This window comes from Oncorhynchus masou, chromosome 23, assembly GCF_036934945.1.
Source record: "Oncorhynchus masou masou isolate Uvic2021 chromosome 23, UVic_Omas_1.1, whole genome shotgun sequence".
Lineage (NCBI taxonomy): Eukaryota > Metazoa > Chordata > Actinopteri > Salmoniformes > Salmonidae > Oncorhynchus > Oncorhynchus masou.
In genome coordinates this window covers 11,837,599-11,857,598 of record NC_088234.1, presented here as the reverse complement: position 1 = coordinate 11,857,598, position 20,000 = coordinate 11,837,599, and the positions used below count along the sequence as shown (strand labels likewise).

Sequence of the window (20,000 nt, the reverse complement as noted above, 5' to 3'; positions counted from 1 at the left end):
GGTAGAGAGGAGGTGAGGGAGAGGTGGGGACGATGGAGAGAGGGATGGAGGGAAAGGAGAGGTAGAGAGGAGGTGAGGGAGAGGTAGAGAGGAGGTGAGGGAGAGGTAGAGAGGAGGTGAGGGAGAGGTGGGGACGATGGAGAGAGATGGAGGGAAAGGAGAGGTAGAGAGGAGGTGAGGGAGAGGTGGGGACGATGGAGAGAGATGGAGGGAAAGGAGAGGTAGAGAGGAGGTGAGGGAGAGGTGGGGACGATGGAGAGAGATGGGGGGAAAGGAGAGGTAGAGCGGAGGTGAGGAAGAGGTGGGGACGATGGAGAGAGATGGAGGGAAAGGAGAGGTAGAGAGGAGGTGAGGGAGAGAGAAGAGAGGTAGAGAGCGAGAGACCGGAGAAGAGAGGTAGAGAGCGAGAGACCGGAGAAGAGAGGTAGAGAGCAAGAGAGAGATGGAGAAAGAGAACAGATGGCAGAGGGTTGGGCAAGATACAGAGGGAGCGATGCAGACAGAGGGAGGGAGTGAAGGGAGGGAGAGAAAGAGAGAGAAATTGCACATTAATACAAATTTAAAAAATTTGCATAACTAATACCCAGAGACTTGTGTTACATAATAGCCAGTTGTGAGGGGAGGGACTGTGGTTAGAAAGGGGAGGGGTTTGTGTGTGTATGCATGTGTGTGTATGCACGTGTGTGTATGTGTGTGTGTGCGCTTGTGTGTGTGTTGTCAGCGAGTGAAAGGGAAGGCGCTCCCAAACAGCATAATAATAACAAGAATCATCAGAAACTGAATGAACAGAATGACAACAATCATTCATAAATCCACAACAACCAATCAGAAAGAGGGAGAGGAGACAGAAGCTTGATGTGTGATCTGCATAGAAACAGAGACAAAGAGAGAGGGAAAAGAAGAAAGACGGGAGATAGAGAGCAGGAGCGAGAGAGCGAGCAGGGAAAGAAAGAAAGAAAGAAAGAAAGAACGAAAGAAAGAAAGAAAGAAAGAAAGAAAGAAAGAAAGAAAGAAAGAAAGATAGAAAGAAAGAAAGAAAGAAAGAAAGAAAGAAAGAAAGAAAGAAAGAAAGAAAGAAAGAAAGAAAGAAAGAAAGAAAGAAAGAAAGAAAGAAAGAAAGAAAGAAAGAAAGAAAGAAAGAGGGGCGATAGGGTAGGGTAGCTCCAGTACAGTGAATAACTCTTATCTCCCATAAGGTTAGCAGTCTACTAAATTACTAGCTCAGCAGCAGGTCCTCTACACTGCAATTAATGTGCTCTTCCTCCTCTCTTCCTCCTCTCCTAATGTCCTCCTTTCCCTCTCCGTCCTCTCCACTCTCTCCTTTCCTCCTCCTCCTCTCCTCCTCCTCCTCTCTTATCTCTCTCTTACATAACCACATGGATTTAGAAGAGGGGAGGAAATATGGAGGATTTAGAGAAGAGAAGATAAACAGACCGCTGGTGTGTGTGTGTGTGTGTGTGTGTGTGTGTGTGCGTGTGTGTGTGTGTGTGTGTGTGTGTGTGTGTGTGTGTGTGTGTGTGTGTGTGTGTGTGTGTGTGTGTGTGTGTGTGTCTGTGCTAAGTGCATTGCTGTTAATGCGTGAAAAAAAGTGAAAGGTCTACCTCAGTCGACCTCTACCCTGACCTCTAGGTCAGGGTCAGTACAGACATAAAACCACCATTTTCCTTAAGGGCAGAATTGAGAGGCCAGCAGTCAACTTAACTTTGGGCAAAAGTTTCCTCACCCTTACCTCTGCCAAAGCCCTGAGCAGTAGAACTTACCTTTAAACACTGATCTCAGTCTTAGAGTTCTCTCCCTAATGGTTAAGGCTAGGATGTGGAGAGACTAAGCTGATCCTAGATCTGTATGTAAAGGTGACTTTTACCCGGATATTCCCTCTTCACTCATCACTCACCCTGTCAGCTATTTAAGACTGAGAGATGACAAAAATAACTTGGCAGAAAGAGCTGAGAGAGAGAGAGAGAGAGAGAGAGAGAGAGAGAGAGAGAGAGAGAGAGAGAGAGAGAGAGAAAGAGAAAGAGAAAGAGAAAGAGAAAGAGAAAAAGAAAGAGAAAGAGAAAGAGAGGGGGTGCCATTTTGGACAAGTCCTAACTCTGACCAAACACTATAGCGTGAGGTTATATTGACGATGTGTTGAATTTACATGTTAAATATAATATATACAGGACAATAACATTCCATTCCAGCTAACCAATGAATTTACAGCATTTTGCAACTAAACCAGTTGAAATATTACTGAGAACAGAAATATTTTACACACACATGAAGGTCCCCATACACATTAATTGCTGATGAAAAAAACCCACAAATGTGAAAAAAATATCGCATTTTGTAAATAAACTTCACACAAACACATTTGTAGGGAGCCATTTCTGTCCCTTGATGACTCATTTTTACCCCACGAGTATTGGAGCGGGATGTGGGTTACGGGTTGAGACATTTAGGGGAGTGGTAGAGAGGGAGGTAGGGAGGAGAGAGAGGGAGGTAGGGAGTTAGGGAGGAGAGAGAGGGAGCGAGAGAAAGAGAGAGAGACTTCAATTCAAAAGTTTTGAGAATGACACAAATATTAATTTTCACAGTCTGCTGCCTCAGTTTGTATGATGGCAATTTGCATATACTCCAGAATGTTATGAAGAGTGATCAGATGAATTGCAATTAATTGCAAAGTCCCTCTTTGCCATGCAAATTAACTGAATCCACAAAAACATTTCCACTGCATTTCAGCCCTGCCACAAAAGGACCAGCTGACATCACGTCAGTGATTCTCTCGTTAACACAGGTGTGAGTGTTGACGAGGACAAGGCTGGAGATCACTCTGTCATGCTGATTGAGTTAGAATAACAGACTGGAAGTTTCAAATGGAGGGTGGTGCTTGGAATCATTGTTATTCCTCTGTCAACCATGGTTACCTGCAAGGAAACACATGCCATCATCATTGCTTTGCACAAAAAGTGCTTCACAGGCAAGGATATTGCTGCCAGTAAGATTGCACCTAAATCAACCATTTATCGGATCATCAAGAACTTCAAGGAGAGCGGTTCAATTGTTGTGAAGAATGCTTCAAGGCGCCCAAGAAAGTTCAGCAAGCGCCAGGACCGTCTCCTAAAGTTGATTCAGCTGCGGGATCGGGGCACCGCCAGTACAGAGCTTGCTCAGGAATGGCAGCAGGCAGGTGTGAGTGCATCTGCATGCACAGTGAGGCAAAGACTTTTGGAGGATGGCCTGGTGTCAAGAAGGGCAGCAAAGAAGCCACTTCTCTCTAGGAAAAACATCAGGGACAGACTGATATTCTGCAAAAGGTACAGGGATTGGACTGCTGAGGACTGGGGTAAAGTCATTTTCTCTGATGAATCCCCTTTCCGATTGTTTGGGGCATCCAGAAAAAGGCTTGTTCGGAGAAGACAAGTTGAGCGCTACCATCAGTCCTGTGTCATGCCAACAGTAAAGCATCCTGAGACCATTCATGTGTGGGGTTGCTTCTCAGCCAAGGGAGTGGGCTCACTCACAATTTTGCCTAAGAACACAGCCATGAATAAAGAATGGTACCAATACATCCCCAAGAGCATCTTCTCCCAACCATCCAGGAACAGTTTGGTAACAAACAATACCTTTTCCAGCATGATGGAGGACCTTGCCATAAGGCAAAAGTAATAACTAAGTGGCTTGGGGAACAAAACATCAATATTTTGGGTCCATGGCCAGGAAACTCCCCAGACCTTAATCCCATTGAGAACTTGTGGTCAATCCTCAAGAGGCGGCTGGACAAACAAAAACCCACAAATTCTGACAAACTCCAAGCATTGATTATGCAAGAATGGGCTGCCATCAGTCAGGATGTGACCCAGAAGTTAATTGACAGCATGCTGGGGCGGATTGCAGAGGTCTTGAAAAAGAAGGGTCAACACTGCAAATATTGACTCTTTGCATCAACTTCATGTAATTGTCAATAAAAGCCTTTGACACTTACGAACTTATTGTATTTATACTTCAGTATTCCACAGTAACATCTGACAAAAATATCTAAAGACACTTTGTGAAAATTAATATTTGTGTCATACTCAAAACTTTTGGCCACGACTGTAAAATACTATACAAAAGGCCAAAAAAGGCACTGAAATGAAGACACTGAGAGTGTTACTAAAGTAGCTGCCATAGCAGTCATTAAATGCCAGAGGGTTTCCAGTGCTGTGAGTATGGCTCTAATATACAATTCCATTCAATGGTTTTATTGGCATTATAACACATGTTACATTACAACACATGTTACATTACAACACATGTTACACTACAACACATGTTACATTACAACACATGTTACATTATAACACATGTTACACTACAACACATGTTACATTACAACACATGTTACATTATAACACATGTTACATTACAACACATGTTACACTACAACACATGTTACATTACAACACATGTTACATTATAACACATGTTACATTACAACACATGTTACACTACAACACATGTTACATTACAACACATGTTACATTACAACACATGTTACATTACAACACATGTTACATTATAACACATGTTACATTACAACACATGTTACACTACAACGCATGTTACATTACAACACATGGTACATTATAACACATGTTACATTACAACACATGTTACATTACAACACATGTTACATTACCACACATGTTACATTATAACACATGTTACATTATAACACATGTTACATTACAACACATGTTACACTACAACACATGTTACATTATAACACATGTTACATTACAACACATGTTACATTACAACACATGTTACATTACAACACATGTTACATTATAACACATGTTACACTACAACACATGTTATATTATAACATATGTTACATTACAAAGCAGGAAGAATAGATCTAAAGCCCTCCCCCCTCCCCCCTCCCCCCTTCCTCCCTCTGTCTCTGTCTCTGTCTCTCTGTCTCCCTCCCTCCCTCCCTCTCAACCGCTCTGTGTCTCTGTCCCTCCCTCAATTGCTCACTCCCTCCCTCTCTGTCCCTCCCTCCCCCTCCCTCCCTCTCTGTCTCTCAACCTCTCTGTCTCCCTCCCTCCCCCATCCCTCCCTCCCTTCCTCCCTCCCTCTCTGTCTCTCAACCTCTTTGTCTCCCTCCCTCCCCCATCCCTCCCTCCCTTCATTCCCTCCCTCCCTCTCTGTATCTCAACCTCTCTGTCTCTCAACCACTCTGTGTCTCTGTCCCTCCCTCCCTCCCTCAAGGTAGACACACACACACACACACACAAAAACACACACACACACACACAAACACACACACACAGGGAGACTGTGAAAACGGCAGCAAAGCGTGTGTTTCTCCTCCACAGCCTGAGAGAGGCCAGACATGCCAAAGACAATTATACTAAAAGTAATCTATGGTGACAGGATGTCTAATTCTCTGTCTCTCTATCCTCTCTCCATCTCTCTGTCTCTCTCTCTGTCTCTCTCCATCTCTCTCTCTGTCTCTCTCCACTCAATTCAATTCAGTTCAATTCAAGGGCTTTATTGGCATGGGAAACATGTGTTAACATTGCCAAAGCAAGTAAGGTAGATAATATATAAAGTGAAATAAACAATAAAAATTAACAGTAGACATACAGAAGTGTCAAAACAATAAAGACATTACATATGTCATATTATATATATATACATATATACAGTGTTTTAACAATGTACAAATGGTAAAGGACACAAGATAAAATAAATAAGCATAGATATGGGTTGTATTTACAATGGTGCGTGTTCTTCACTGGTTGCCCTTTTCTCGTGGCAACAGGTCACAAATCTTGCTGCTCTGATGGCACACTGTGGAATTTCACCCAGTAGATATGGGAGTTTTTCAAAATTGGATTTGTTTTCGAATTCTTTGTGGATCTGTGTAATCTGAGGGAAATATGTCTCTCTAATATGGTCATACATTGGGCAGGAGGTTAGGAAGTGCAGCTCAGTTTCCACCTCATTTTGTGGGCAGTGTGCACATAGCCTGTCTTCTCTTGAGAGCCATGTCTGCCTACGGCGGCCTTTCTCAATAGCAAGGCTATGCTCGCTGAGTCTGTACATAGTCAAAGCTTTCCTTAATTTTGGGTCAGTCACAGTGGTCAGGTACTCTCTCTCTCCTCTCTCTGTCTCTCTGTCTCTCTCCTCTCTCTCTCTGTCTCTCTCCACTCTCTCTCTGTCTCTTTCCTCCTCTCTCCATCTCTCTCCTCTCTCCATCTCTCTGTCTCTCTCCTCTCTCTCCATCTCTCTCCTCTCTCTCTCTGTCTCTTTCCTCCTCTCTCCTGTCTCTCTCTCTGTCTCTTTCCTCCTCTCTCCATCTCTCTCCTCTCTCCGTCTCTCTCCTTTCTCTCATCTCTCTCCCTGTCTGTATCATTCATCCTCTTAATCTCTTGTGCGTGTTTGTGTGCTTGCACGTGTAACTGCATGCGCATGTGAGTGTGTATGCTGGTTTTGAATGTGATTGTAATGAAACTGTCAGGCGTGTACATATGTGTTTCGCTTACACACACATCTCAGTGTTCTGCTCATTAGCACAGCAATAGAATGCCACTTCAAATGCACCGTGGTGACTGGATACATGGACCGTGGTGACTGGATACATGGACCGTGGTGACTGGATACATGGACCGTGGTGACTGGATAGATTGACCGTGGTGACTGGATAGATGGACCGTGGTGACTGGATACATGGACCGTGGTGACTGGATAGATTGACCGTGGTGACTGGATAGATTGACCGTGGTGACTGGATAGATGGACCGTGGTGACTGGATACATGGACCGTGGTGACTGGATACATGGACCGTGGTGACTGGATAGACGGACCGTGGTGACTGGATAGACGGACCGTGGTGACTGGATACATGGACCGTGGTGACTGGATACATGGACCGTGGTGACTGGATAGATGGACCGTGGTGACTGGATAGATGGACCGTGGTGACTGGATAGACGGACCGTGGTGACTGGATACATGGACCGTGGTGACTGGATAGATGGACCGTGGTGACTGGATAGACGGACCGTGGTGACTGGATAGACGGACCGTGGTGACTGGATAGACGGACCGTGGTGACTGGATAGACGGACCGTGGTGACTGGATAGACGGACCGTGGTGACTGGATACATGGACCGTGGTGACTGGATAGACGGACCGTGGTGACTGGATAGACGGACCGTGGTGACTGGATAGACGGACCGTGGTGACTGGATAGACGGACCGTGGTGACTGGATAGATGGACCGTGGTGACTGGATACATGGACCGTGGTGACTGGATAGACGGACCGTGGTGACTGGATAGATGGGCCGTGGTGACTGGATAGATTGACCGTGGTGACTGGATAGATGGACCGTGGTGACTGGATACATGGACCGTGGTGACTGGATAGACGGACCATGGTGACTGGATACATGGACCGTGGTGACTGGATAGACGGACCGTGGTGACTGGATACATGGACCGTGGTGACTGGATACATGGACCGTGGTGACTGGATACATGGACCGTGGTGACTGGATACATGGACTGTGAGTATGTCAGCAACACCAGTCTAACTAAACCTGTAACTATGGTCTGTATAACTGTTATTTTCCCTGGTTCTATGATTCCATGATTACCATGAGAATCGGCCACGCTACAGACCCCAGCATGTGAGACAAAACCACTCGTACACACACACACACACACACACACACACACACACACACACACACACACACACACTGCAAGATACCTTTGGGCCTGCAAGCTGACTCAGCTACTTTGCTCGAGGCCACGAGGGGGAAGGTGTGTGTGTGTGTGTGTGTGTGTGTGTGTTTCCTCCCGTCTCTCTCAGAGAAAGTCATTGAGGCAGATTGACAGGAAGGGATCTTAGAGGTCCGCCGGGGTCAATCGTCCCCGCACGTCCCCTACGGTCCGTCCCCCAAGTCCGTCCCCAGCTGCGACCCAACCACGGAGGTCACCACACACACGTCCCTTCTTGCCCTCTCTATCTCCCCAGATGTCCCCCTAACCTCCCACTGTCATAACCAGAGCCTTATTCCATATCTAGTGCACTACTTTAGACCAGAGCCTTATTCCATATCTAGTGCACTACTTTAGACCAGAGCCCTATTCCATATCTAGTGCACTACTTTAGACCAGAGCCCTATTCCCTATCCAGTGCACTATAAAGGGAATTAGGGTGCCATCTGGAAAGCAGTTATTGTGATGACAGCTACTCAGTGTATCACAACATCAGAGGAGTTATAACCACACACACACACACACACACACACACACACACACACACACACACACACACACACACACACACACACACACACACACACACACACACACACACACACACACACACACACACACACACACACACACACACACACACACACACACACACAGATACACCAGTTCTAAAGCATTACAATCTCCCAATGAGGATGTTCTTCCTGATATCACAACAGGGAGTGTGTTGTGTCAGAACTGGGTAGTCCCAAATAGAACCCTATTCCCTACAAAGTGCACTACTTTTCACTGTGGGCCCTGGTGAAAAGTAGTGCACGTTATAGGGAATAGGGTGCCATTTGGAATGTACAGTGGTGTACTGTTACACACAGAGTGATGTTTTCAGTGGTGAGCTGTACATGAGGGCTTAAAGAGAATTCTCACTAAACACACTGTTGTTCTGAACTGAACTGAACTGAACAAACTGAATGATCTGAACTGAACAAACTGAACCGAACTGAACTGAATAAACTGAACCGAACTGAACTGAATAAACTGAACTGAACTGAACAAACCGAACTGAACAAACTGAATGATCTGAACTGAATAAACTGAACTGAACAAACTGAATGATCTGAACTGAACAAACTGAACTGAACTGAACAAACCAAACTGAACAAACTGAATGAACTGAACAGAATAAACTGAACTGAATGAACAAACAAACTGAACTGAATGAACTGAGCTTAACTGAACTGAACTGAATTGAACTGAATTGACTGAACTGAATGAACAAACAAGGGTACAGCAAAGGTCACATCAGTTCCATTTATCAAGGGTCAACAGCAAAAAAAGCAAAGTACTGCTTTTACAGTAGGTTTTGAAGTTGACATCAGATTAACGTCCGGACTTATGTGTTCACAGTGTGCATATAGAGGGCTTTCGGAACCTATTCACACCCCTCGACTTTTTTCACATTTTATTACGTTACAGACTTATTCCAAAATGGATTAAATAAAAACAAGAAGAGCCTTGGTCAGGAGGTGACCAAGAACCAGATGGTCACTCTGACAGAGCTCTAGAGTTCCTTTGTGGAGATGGGAGAACTTTCCAGAAGGACAACCATCTCTGCAACACTCCACCAATCGGACCTTTATGGTAGAGCGGTCACCCGGAAGCCACTCCTCAGTTAAAAGCACCTAAAGGACTCTCAGACCATGAGAAACAACATTCTCTAGTTTGATGAAACCAGGATTGAACTCTTTGGCCTGAATGCCAAGCGTCACATCTGGAGGAAACCTGGCACCATCCCTATGGTGAAGCATGGTGGTGGCAGCATCATGCTGTGGGGATGTTTTTCAGCGACAGGGATTGGGAGACAAGTCAGGATCAAGGAAAAGATTAACAGAGAAAAGTACAGAGAGATCCTTGAAGATCCTTGTTTTTGAGTTGTCATTATGGGGTATTGTGTGTAGATTTTTGAGAGATTTTTAAAAATGTTTAAAATTAATTTTCAAATAAGGCTATAACGTAGCAAAATGTGGAAAAAGTCAAGGTGTCTGAATACTTTCTGAATGCACTGTTCAATGTCTCCAGGGTTACTTCCTGTTAGATAGAAAACATGTTTTGAATGACTGTGAGAACATCAACAGGTTTAGGAATGGTCTGCACCTCTCTCTCTCTCTCTCTCTCTCTCTCTCTCTCTCTCACTCTCTGTCTCTCTCTCTCTCTCTCTCTCTCTCTCTCTCTCTCTCTCTCTCTGTGTGTGTGATAACCACCATATTAGACCTCTGTCTCTCTCATTCCCATGTAACAACACGGCTATAGAAACATCAACATTCACTAGGCTGAGAATAGTAATAGTGTCGAAGGGCGGGAACGAGTGAGAATGTTTTTTTGTTTTCTGTGGCGAACAGAAAGGAAAATAGGAAGGGTTTACTTGGCAGAGAGTTATGTGTGTGTGTCTCTGTGTGTTAGGTGAGACTGATGCTAACACGTCTTCTGTTACATCCTGTCTGCTCCTAAAGACACTATTACTAAGGCTCCCGAGTGGCGCAGGGGCCTAAGGCATTACTCTAGGAGGGGCCTAAGGCATTAGAGAGAGACATTACTACATACCCGGGTTCGATCCCGGGTGTCTGTGTCGTGACCTGGAGACTCATGAGGCGGCGCACAATTGGCCCAGTGTCGTCCAGGTTAGGGGATGGTTTGGCCGGCCAGGATGCCCTTGTCCCAATCATGCTCTAGCGACTCCTTGTGGTGGGCCGGGCCCCTGCAAGCTGACCACGATCACCAGTTATACGGTGTTTCCTCCGACACCTATTAGAGTGGCTGGCTTCCGGGTTAAGCGAGCAGTGTGTCAAGAAGTAGCGGTGCAGATTGGCAGGTTCGTGTTTCAGAGGAGGCATGGCTCTCTACCTTCACCCAAGTCCGTACAGGAGATGCAGCGATGGGACAAGACTGTAACTACCAATTGGATATCATCAAAAAGGGCTTAAAAAGTACAACAGAAACACAGAGAGAGCGGCGTAATGGCGATAGTAGAAGAGGAAACAGTGGAGAGAGAAAGCTGGCGGACGGGAGGAGGAAGAAATAGAGAGAGGTCTATCTTTTCCTTCTATTTACACAAAGGTTCTAATACTATCCATTGGGAAGTGTCCATCATCGCCCCCTTGACCCACTGCCAGACCTGATAGTATTTTCCTGACACCACACTCTGAGGGCCCTCACCTCCTCCCTGTAGGCCCTCGTCGTTGTTGGTAATCAAGCGTACCACTGTTGTGTCGTCTACAAACTTGATAATTTGGCCACGCAGTCGTGGGTGAACAGGGAGTACAGGAGAGGGCTGAGAACGCATCGTTGTGGGCACCCAGTGTTGAGGATCAGCGGGGTGGAGATGTTGTTTCCTGGTTCTACAGCTGCAACATCGAGAGCATTGCATCACTGCAATGCACTTCATGTACATACTACCTCAATTGGCCCAACCAACCAGTGATCCTGCACAGTGGCTAACCGGCATTGTCTCCCACCACCCACCAACCCCCCTTTTACGCTTCTGCTACTCTCTGTTCATCATATATGCATAGTCACTTTAACCATATCTACATGTACACTACCTCAATCAGCCTGACTAACCGGTGTCTGTATGTAGTCTGTATGTAGCTCGCTACTTTTATAGCCTCGTTACTGTTATACCCTCTCTACTGAATATAGCCTCGTTACTGTTATAGCCTCTCTACTGTTATAGCCTCGCTACTGTTATAGCCTCTCTACTGTATATAGCCTCTCTATTGTATATAGCCTCTCTATTGTTATAGCCTCGTTACTGTATATAGCCTCGCTACTGAATATAGACTTGTTACTGTTATAGCCTCTCTACTGAATATAGCCTCTCTACTGTTATAGCCTCTCTACTGAATATTGCCTCTCTACTGAATATAGACTTGTTGCTGTTATAGCCTCTCTACTGAATATAGCCTCTCTACTGTTATAGCCTCTCTACTGAATATGGCCTCTCTACTGAATATAGGCTCGTTACTGTTATAGCCTCGCTACTGAATATAGCCTCTCTACTGTATATAGCCTCTCTACTGTATATAGCCTCACTCCTGTTGTAGACTCTCTACTGTTATAGCCTCTCTACTGTATATAACCTCTCTACTGTATATAGCCTCTCTACGGTTATAGCCTCTCTACTGTTATAGCCTCTCTACTGTATATAGCCTCTCTACTGTATATAACCTCTCTACTGTATGTAGCCTCGCTACTGTTATAGCCTCTCTACGGTTATAGCCTCTCTACGGTTATAGCCTCTCTACGGTTATAGCCTCTCTACTGTTATAGCCTCTCTACGGTTATAGCCTCTCTACGGTTATAGCCTCTCTACGGTTATAGCCTCTCTACTGTTATAGCCTCTCTACAGTTATAGCCTCTCTACTGTTAAAGCCTCTCTACTGTATATAGCCTCTCTACTGTTATAGCCTCTCTACTGTTAAAGCCTCTCTACTGTTATAGACTCTCTACTGTATATAGCCTCTCTACTGTATATAGTCTCTGCTGTATATAGCCTTTCTACTGTATATAGCCTCTCTGCTGTATATAGCACCTCTACTGTATATAGCCTCTCTACTGCATATAGCCTCTACTGCATATATCCTCTACTGTTATAGCTTCTCTACTGTATATAGCCTCTATACTGTTATAGCCTCTCTACGGTATAGAGCCTCTCTACTGTTATAGACTCCCTACTGTATATAGCCTCTCTACTGTATATAGCCTCTCTACTGTTATAGCCTCTCTACTGTATATAACCTCTCTACTGTATATAGCCTCGCTACTGTTATAGCCTCGCTACTGTTATAGCCTCGCTACTGTATATAGCCTCTCTACTGTATATAACCTCTCTACTGTATATAGCCTCTCTACTGTTATAGCCTCTCTACTGTTATAGCCTCGCTACTGTTATAGCCTCGCTACTGTTATAGCCTCTCTACTGTTATAGCATCTCTGCTGTTATAGGCTCGCTACTGTTATAGCCTCTCTACTGTTATAGCATCTCTACTGTTATAGCATCTCTACTGTATGTAGCCTCTCTACTGTTATAGCATCTCTACTGTATGTAGCCTCTCTACTGTTATAGCCTCGCTACTGTTATAGCCTCGCTACTGTATATAGCCTCTCTACTGTATATAACCTCTCTACTGTATATAGCCTCTCTACTGTTATAGCCTCTCTACTGTTATAGCCTCTCTACTGTATATAGCCTCGCTACTGTTATAGCCTCGCTACTGTTATAGCCTCGCTACTGTTATAGCCTCGCTACTGTTATAGCCTCTCTACTGTTATAGCATCTCTACTGTTATAGCATCTCTGCTGTTATAGGCTCGCTACTGTTATAGCCTCTCTACTGTTATAGCATCTCTACTGTTATAGCATCTCTACTGTATGTAGCCTCTCTACTGTTATAGCATCTCTACTGTATGTAGCCTCTCTACTGTTATAGCCTCGCTACTGTTATAGCCTCGCTACTGTATATAGCCTCTCTACTGTATATAACCTCTCTACTGTATATAGCCTCTCTACTGTTATAGCCTCTCTACTGTTATAGCCTCTCTACTGTATATAGCCTCGCTACTGTTATAGCCTCGCTACTGTTATAGCCTCGCTACTGTTATAGCCTCGCTACTGTTATAGCCTCTCTACTGTTATAGCATCTCTACTGTTATAGCATCTCTACTGTATGTAGCCTCTCTACTGTATAGAGCCTCTCTACTGTTATAGCCTCTCTATTGTTATAGCCTCTCTACTGTTATAGCCTATCTACTGTTATAGCCTCTCTACTGTATATAGCCTCGCTACTGTATATAGCCTCTCTACTGTATATAGCCTCTCTACTGTTATAGCCTCTCTACTGTTATAGCCTCTCTACTGTTATTTTTCACTGTCTTTTTACTGTTGTTTTATTTCTTTACTTAGCTATTGTTCACCTAATACCTTTTTTGCACTTTTGGTTAGAATCTGGAAGTAAGCATTTCCCTGTATGGTCTACTACACCTGTTGTATTCGGGCGCACGTGACAAATAAACTTTAATTTGATTTGATTTATTTACAGTGCCTTGCGAAAGTATTCGCCCCCCCTTGAACTTTGCAACCTTTTGCCACATTTCAGGCTTCAAACATAAAGATATAAAACTGTATTTTTTTGTGAAGAATCAACAACAAGTGGGACACAATCATGAAGTGGAACGACATTTATTGGATATTTCAAACTTTTTTAACAAAACAAAAACTGAAAAATTGGGCGTTCCAAAATTATTCAGCCCCCTTAAGTCAATTTTAACCATCTTCCCTGTCCCTGCTGAAGAAAAGCAGGCCCAAACCATGATGCTGCCACCACCATGTTTGACAGTGGGGATGGTGTGTTCAGGGTGATGAGCTGTGTTGCTTTTACGCCAGACATAATGTTTTGCATTGTTGCCAAAAAGTTAAATTTTGGTTTCATCTGACCAGAGCACCTTCTTCCACATGTTTGGTGTGTTTCCCAGGTGGCTTGTGGCAAACTTTAAACAACACTTTTTATGGATATCTTTAAGAAATGGCTTTCTTCTTGCCACTCTTCCATAAAGGCCAGATTTGTGCAATATACGACTGATCAGTTCATCCAGAGTGATCATGGGCCTCTTGGCTGCATCTCTGATCAGTCTTCTCCTTGTATCAGCTGAAAGTTTAGAGGGACGGCCAGGTCTTGGTAGATTTGCAGTGGTCTGATACTCCTTCCATTTCAATATTATCGCTTGCACAGTGCTCCTTGGGATGTTTAAAGCTTGGGAAATCTTTTTGTATCCAAATCCGGCTTTAAACTTCTTCACAACAGTATCTCGGACCTGCCTGGTGTGTTCCTTGTTCTTCATGATGCTCTCTGCGCTTTTAATGGACCTCTGAGACTATCACAGTGCAGGTGCATTTATACGGAGACTTGATTACACACAGGTGGATTGTATTTATCATCATTAGTCATTTAGGTCAACATTAGATCATTCAGAGATCCTCACTGAACTTCTGGAGAGAGTTTGCTGCACTGAAAGTAAAGGGGCTGAATAATTTTGCACGCCCAATTTTTCAGTTTTTGATTTGTTAAAAAAGTTTGAAATATCCAATAAATGTCGTTCCACTTCATGATTGTGTCCCACTTGTTGTTGATTCTTCACAAAAAAATACAGTTTTATATCTTTATGTTTGAAGCCTGAAATGTGGCAAAAGGTCGCAAAGTTCAAGAGGGCCGAATACTTTCGCAAGGCACTGTATGCACAAACACACACACAATCACGATGTATACACACACACACACACAATCTCTATGTATACACACACACACACAATCACTACAGTTTAAGTCGGAAGTTTACATACACTTCGGTTGGAGTCATTCATTTAAAATTCGTTTTTCAACCACTCCACAAATTTCTTGCGAACAAACTATAGTTTTGGCAAGTTGGTTAGGACATCTACTTTGTGCATGACACAAGTAATTGTTCCAACAATTGTTTAAAGACAGATTATTTCACTTATAATTCACTGTATCACAATTTTAATGGGTCAGAAGTTTACATACACTAAGTTGACTGTGCGTTTAAACAGCTTGGAAAAATCCAGAAAATGATGTAAATGCTTTAGAAGCTTGTGATTGGCTAATTGACATCATTTGAGTCAGTTGGAGGTGTACCTGTGGATGTATTTCAAGGTCAACCTTTAAACTCAGTGCCTCTTTGCTTGACATCATGGGAAAACAGAAGAAACCAGCCAAGACCTCAGAAAAAAACATTGTAGACCTCCACAAGTCTGGTTCATACTTGGGAACAATTTCGAAACGCCTGATGGTACCACGTTCATCTGTACAAACAATAGTAAGCAAGTAAAAACACCATGGGAACACGCATCCATCATACCGCTCAGGAAAGAGATGCGTTCTGTCTCCTAGAGATTAACTTACTTTGGTGCGAAAAGTGCAAATCAATCCCAGAACAACAACAAAGGACCTTGTGAAGAAGCTGGAGGAAACAGGTACAAAAGTATCTATATCCACAGTAAAACGAGTCTTATATCGACATAACCTGAAAGGCTGCACAGCAAGGAAGAAGCCACTGCTCCAAAACCACAATAAAAAAGCCAGACTACGGTTTGCAACTGCACATGGGGACAAAGATCATACTTTTTTGAGAAATGTCCTCTGGTCTGATGAAACAAAAATAGAACTGTTTGGCCATAATGACCATTGTTATGTTTGGAGGAAAAGGGGGAGGCTTGCAAGCCAAAGAACAAGCCGAAGAACCGTGAAGCACGGGGGTGGCAGCATCATTGTGTGGGGGTGTTTGTTGCAGGAGGGACTGGTGCACTTCACAATATTGTGAAAAACTGAGTTTAATTGTATTTGGCTAAGGTGCATGTAATCTTCTGACTTCAACTGTATGTAAACACACACAAACACACACACACAATCACTATGTATACACACACACACACACACACACACACACACACACACACACACACACACACAATCACTATGTATACACACACACACACACACACACACACAATCACTATGTATACACACACACACACACACACACACAATCACTATGTATACACACAAACACACACACACAATCACTATGTATACACACACACACACACACAATCACTATGTATGTATACACACACACACACACACACACACATAATCACTATGTATACACACACACACACACACACACACACACACACACACACACACACACAATCACTATGCATACACACACACAATCACAATGTATATACTCTCACACACACAATCACTATCTATACAAAAACACACACACACAATCACTATCTATACACACACACACACACACATGCACACACAATCACAATTTATACACACACGCTCACACACAACCACTATGTATACACACACACACACAATCACAATGCATACACACATACAGGTTCACTATGTATACACACACACACACACACACACACACACACACACACACACACACACACACACACACACACACACACATAATACAGTAGTATAATATAGTAGTATAATACAGTATTGTAATACAGTAGTATATTATAGTAGTATAATATAGTAGTATAATACAGTAGTATAATACAGCAGTATATTATAGTAGTATAATATAGTAGTATAATACAGTAGTATAATACAGTAGTATAATACAGTAGTATAATATAGTAGTATAATATAGTAGTATAATACAGTAGCATAATACCGTTAATAACAGAAATGAGAAGATACTAAATTACTTGAGAAGAGAGGGGAGGGGGAGGAGAAGAGAGGGGGTAGACGGAGAAAGAGAGGGAGGGGGAGGAGAAGAGAGGGGGTATATGGAGAAAGAGAGGGAGGGGGAGGAGAAGAGAGGGGGTAGACGGAGAAAGAGAGGGAGGGGGAGGAGAAGAGAGGGGGTATATGGAGAAAGAGAGGGAGGGGGAGGAGAAGAGAGGGGGTAGACGGAGAAAGAGAGGGAGGGGGAGGAGAAGGGGGTGGGGTAGACGGAGAAAGAGAGGGAGGGGGAGGAGAAGGGGGGTGGGGTAGACGGAGAAAGAGAGGGAGGGGGAGGAGAAGGGGGATGGGGTAGACGGAGAAAGAGAGGGAGGGGGAGGAGAGAGGGGAGGGGGTATATTGGGGCGGCAGGGTAGCCTAGTGGTTAGAGCGTTGGACTAGTAACCAGAAGGTTGCAAGTTAAAATCCCTGAGCTGACAAGGTACACATCTGTCGTTCTGCCCCTGAACAGGCAGTTAACCCACTGTTCCTAGGCCTCATTGAAAATAAGAATGTGTTCTTAACTGACTTGCCTACTTAAATAAATAAAATATGGAGAGAGAGGGGAGGGGTATATGGAGAAAGGGGGAGAGAGAATTGAATTGAGAGAGGTCATCTGCCTTTGGCCTAAAGAACAGGAACCCAGACTTCAAAGAAATTGGAAATACAGACATTTCTGAAAATAAATATGGTATAGAGGAGACTGACCCACTGGTTGCCCTCTAGGTTACAGAGAGCTGGAAGTCCCATCCACTAAACTACCAGGTGTGAAAAAGGGAAGAGACTCAGGGGTATGCTAATTTGGTATGGAGACAACCTAACCCACTCTATTAAATTAGTCAAAACAGGAACATTTTACATCTGGCTAGAAATTAATAAGGAAATTCAATCAACAGAGAAAAATGTCCTCCTGTGTGCTGTCTACAGTACCAGTTAAAAGTTTTAGAACACCTACTCGTTCTTTTTACTACGTTCTACATTGTAGAACAATAGTGAAGACGTCAAAACTATGAAATAAAATATATGGAATCATGTAGTAACCAAAAAAGTGTTAAACTAATCCCAATTTTTTTTTACTGACAAAGTAGGGGTAGTATATAGAAAATAGGCCTATTTGGTAAAAGACCAAGTCCATATTATGGCAAGAACAGCTCAAATAAGCAAAGAGAAACAACAGCCCATCATTACTTTAAGACATGAAGGTCAGTCAATCTGGAACATTTCAAGAACTTTGAAAGTTTCTTCAAGTGCAGTCGCATAAACCATCAAGTGCTATGATGAAACTGGCTCTCATGAAGACCACCACAGGAACGGAAGACCCAGAGTTACCTCTGCTGTGGTATGATGAAACTGGCTCTCATGAAGACCACCACAGGAATGGAAGACCCAGAGTTACCTCTGCTGTGGTATGATGAAACTGGCTCTCATGAAGACCACCACAGGAACGGAAGACCCAGAGTTACCTCTGCTGTGGTATGATGAAACTGGCTCTCATGAAGACCACCACAGGAACGGAAGACCCAGAGTTACCTCTGCTGTGGTATGATGAAACTGGCTCTCATGAAGACCACCACAGGAACGGAAGACCCAGAGTTACCTCTGCTGTGGTATGATGAAACTGGCTCTCATGAAGACCACCACAGGAACGGAAGACCCAGAGTTACCTCTGCTGTGGTATGATGAAACTGGCTCTATGAGGACCGCCACAGGATAGGAAGACCCAGAGTTACCTCTGCTGTGGTATGATGAAACTGGCTCTCATGAAGACCACCACAGGAATGGAAGACCCAGAGTTACCTCTGCTGTGGTATGATGAAACTGGCTCTCATGAAGACCACCACAGGAATGGAAGACCCAGAGTTACCTCTCCAGCAGAGGATAAATTCATTAGAGTTACCAGCCTCAGAAATTGCAGCCCAAATAAATGCTTCACAGATTTCAAGTAACAGACACATCTCAACATCAAATGTTGTGAGGACACTGCATAAATCAGGCCTTCATGGTAAAACTGCGGCAAAAAAACACCTACTAAAGGATATCAATCAGAAAAAATATACTTTCTTGTGCCAAGAAACATGGACTTTGGACCGGTGGAAATCTGTCCTTTGGTTTGATGAGTCGTCGCCCCCCCCCGAATTTGCTGCTCCATCAGATGTCCTGGCCATATAACATATCTATCGTAGGATATGTTTCCCATGCCAATAAAGCCCTTTGAATTGAGAGGGAGAACGTAGGCAGACATGACTCTCAAGAGAAGACAGGCTATGTGCTCACTGCCCACAAAATGAGGTGGAAACTGAGCTGCACTTCCTAACCTCCTGCCCAATGTATGACCACATCAGAGACACATATTTCCCTCAGATTACACAGATCAACAAAGAATTCGAAAACAAACCCAATGTTGATAAACTCCCATATCTACTGGGTGAAGTACCACAGTGTGCATCACAGCAGCAAGATTTGTGACCTGTTGCCACAAGAAAAGGGCAACCAGTGAAGAACAAATACCATTGTAAATACAACGCATATTTATGCTTATTTATTTCCCTTTTGTACTTCAACCATTTGTACATTGTTACAACACTGTATATATATATATATATATATATAATATGACATTTGTAATGTCTTTATTGTTTTGAAACTTTTGTATGTGTAATGTTTACTGTTAATTTGATTGTTTATTTCACTTTTGTATATTATCTACCTCACTTGCTTTGGCAATGTTAATACATGTTTCCCATGCCAATAAAGCCCCTTGAATTTAATTTAATTTAATTGAGAGAGAGAGAGAGAGAGAGAGACAGAGAGAGAACCCTAACCCTAAGCCTACCCCTACCTCACTTGCTTTGGCAATGTAATAACACGTTTCCCATGCCAATAAAGCCCCTTGAATTGAATTTAATT

At 43.5% G+C, this 20,000-nt stretch overlaps 1 protein-coding gene across 4 annotated transcripts in view; it reads right to left on the bottom strand.

Moving 5' to 3' along the window:
- The window catches only part of LOC135510310 (NHS-like protein 2), a 153,187-nt gene that overhangs the window by 36,638 nt on the left and 96,549 nt on the right, over positions 1-20,000 (bottom strand). The gene's annotated exons all lie outside the window — the stretch shown is intronic.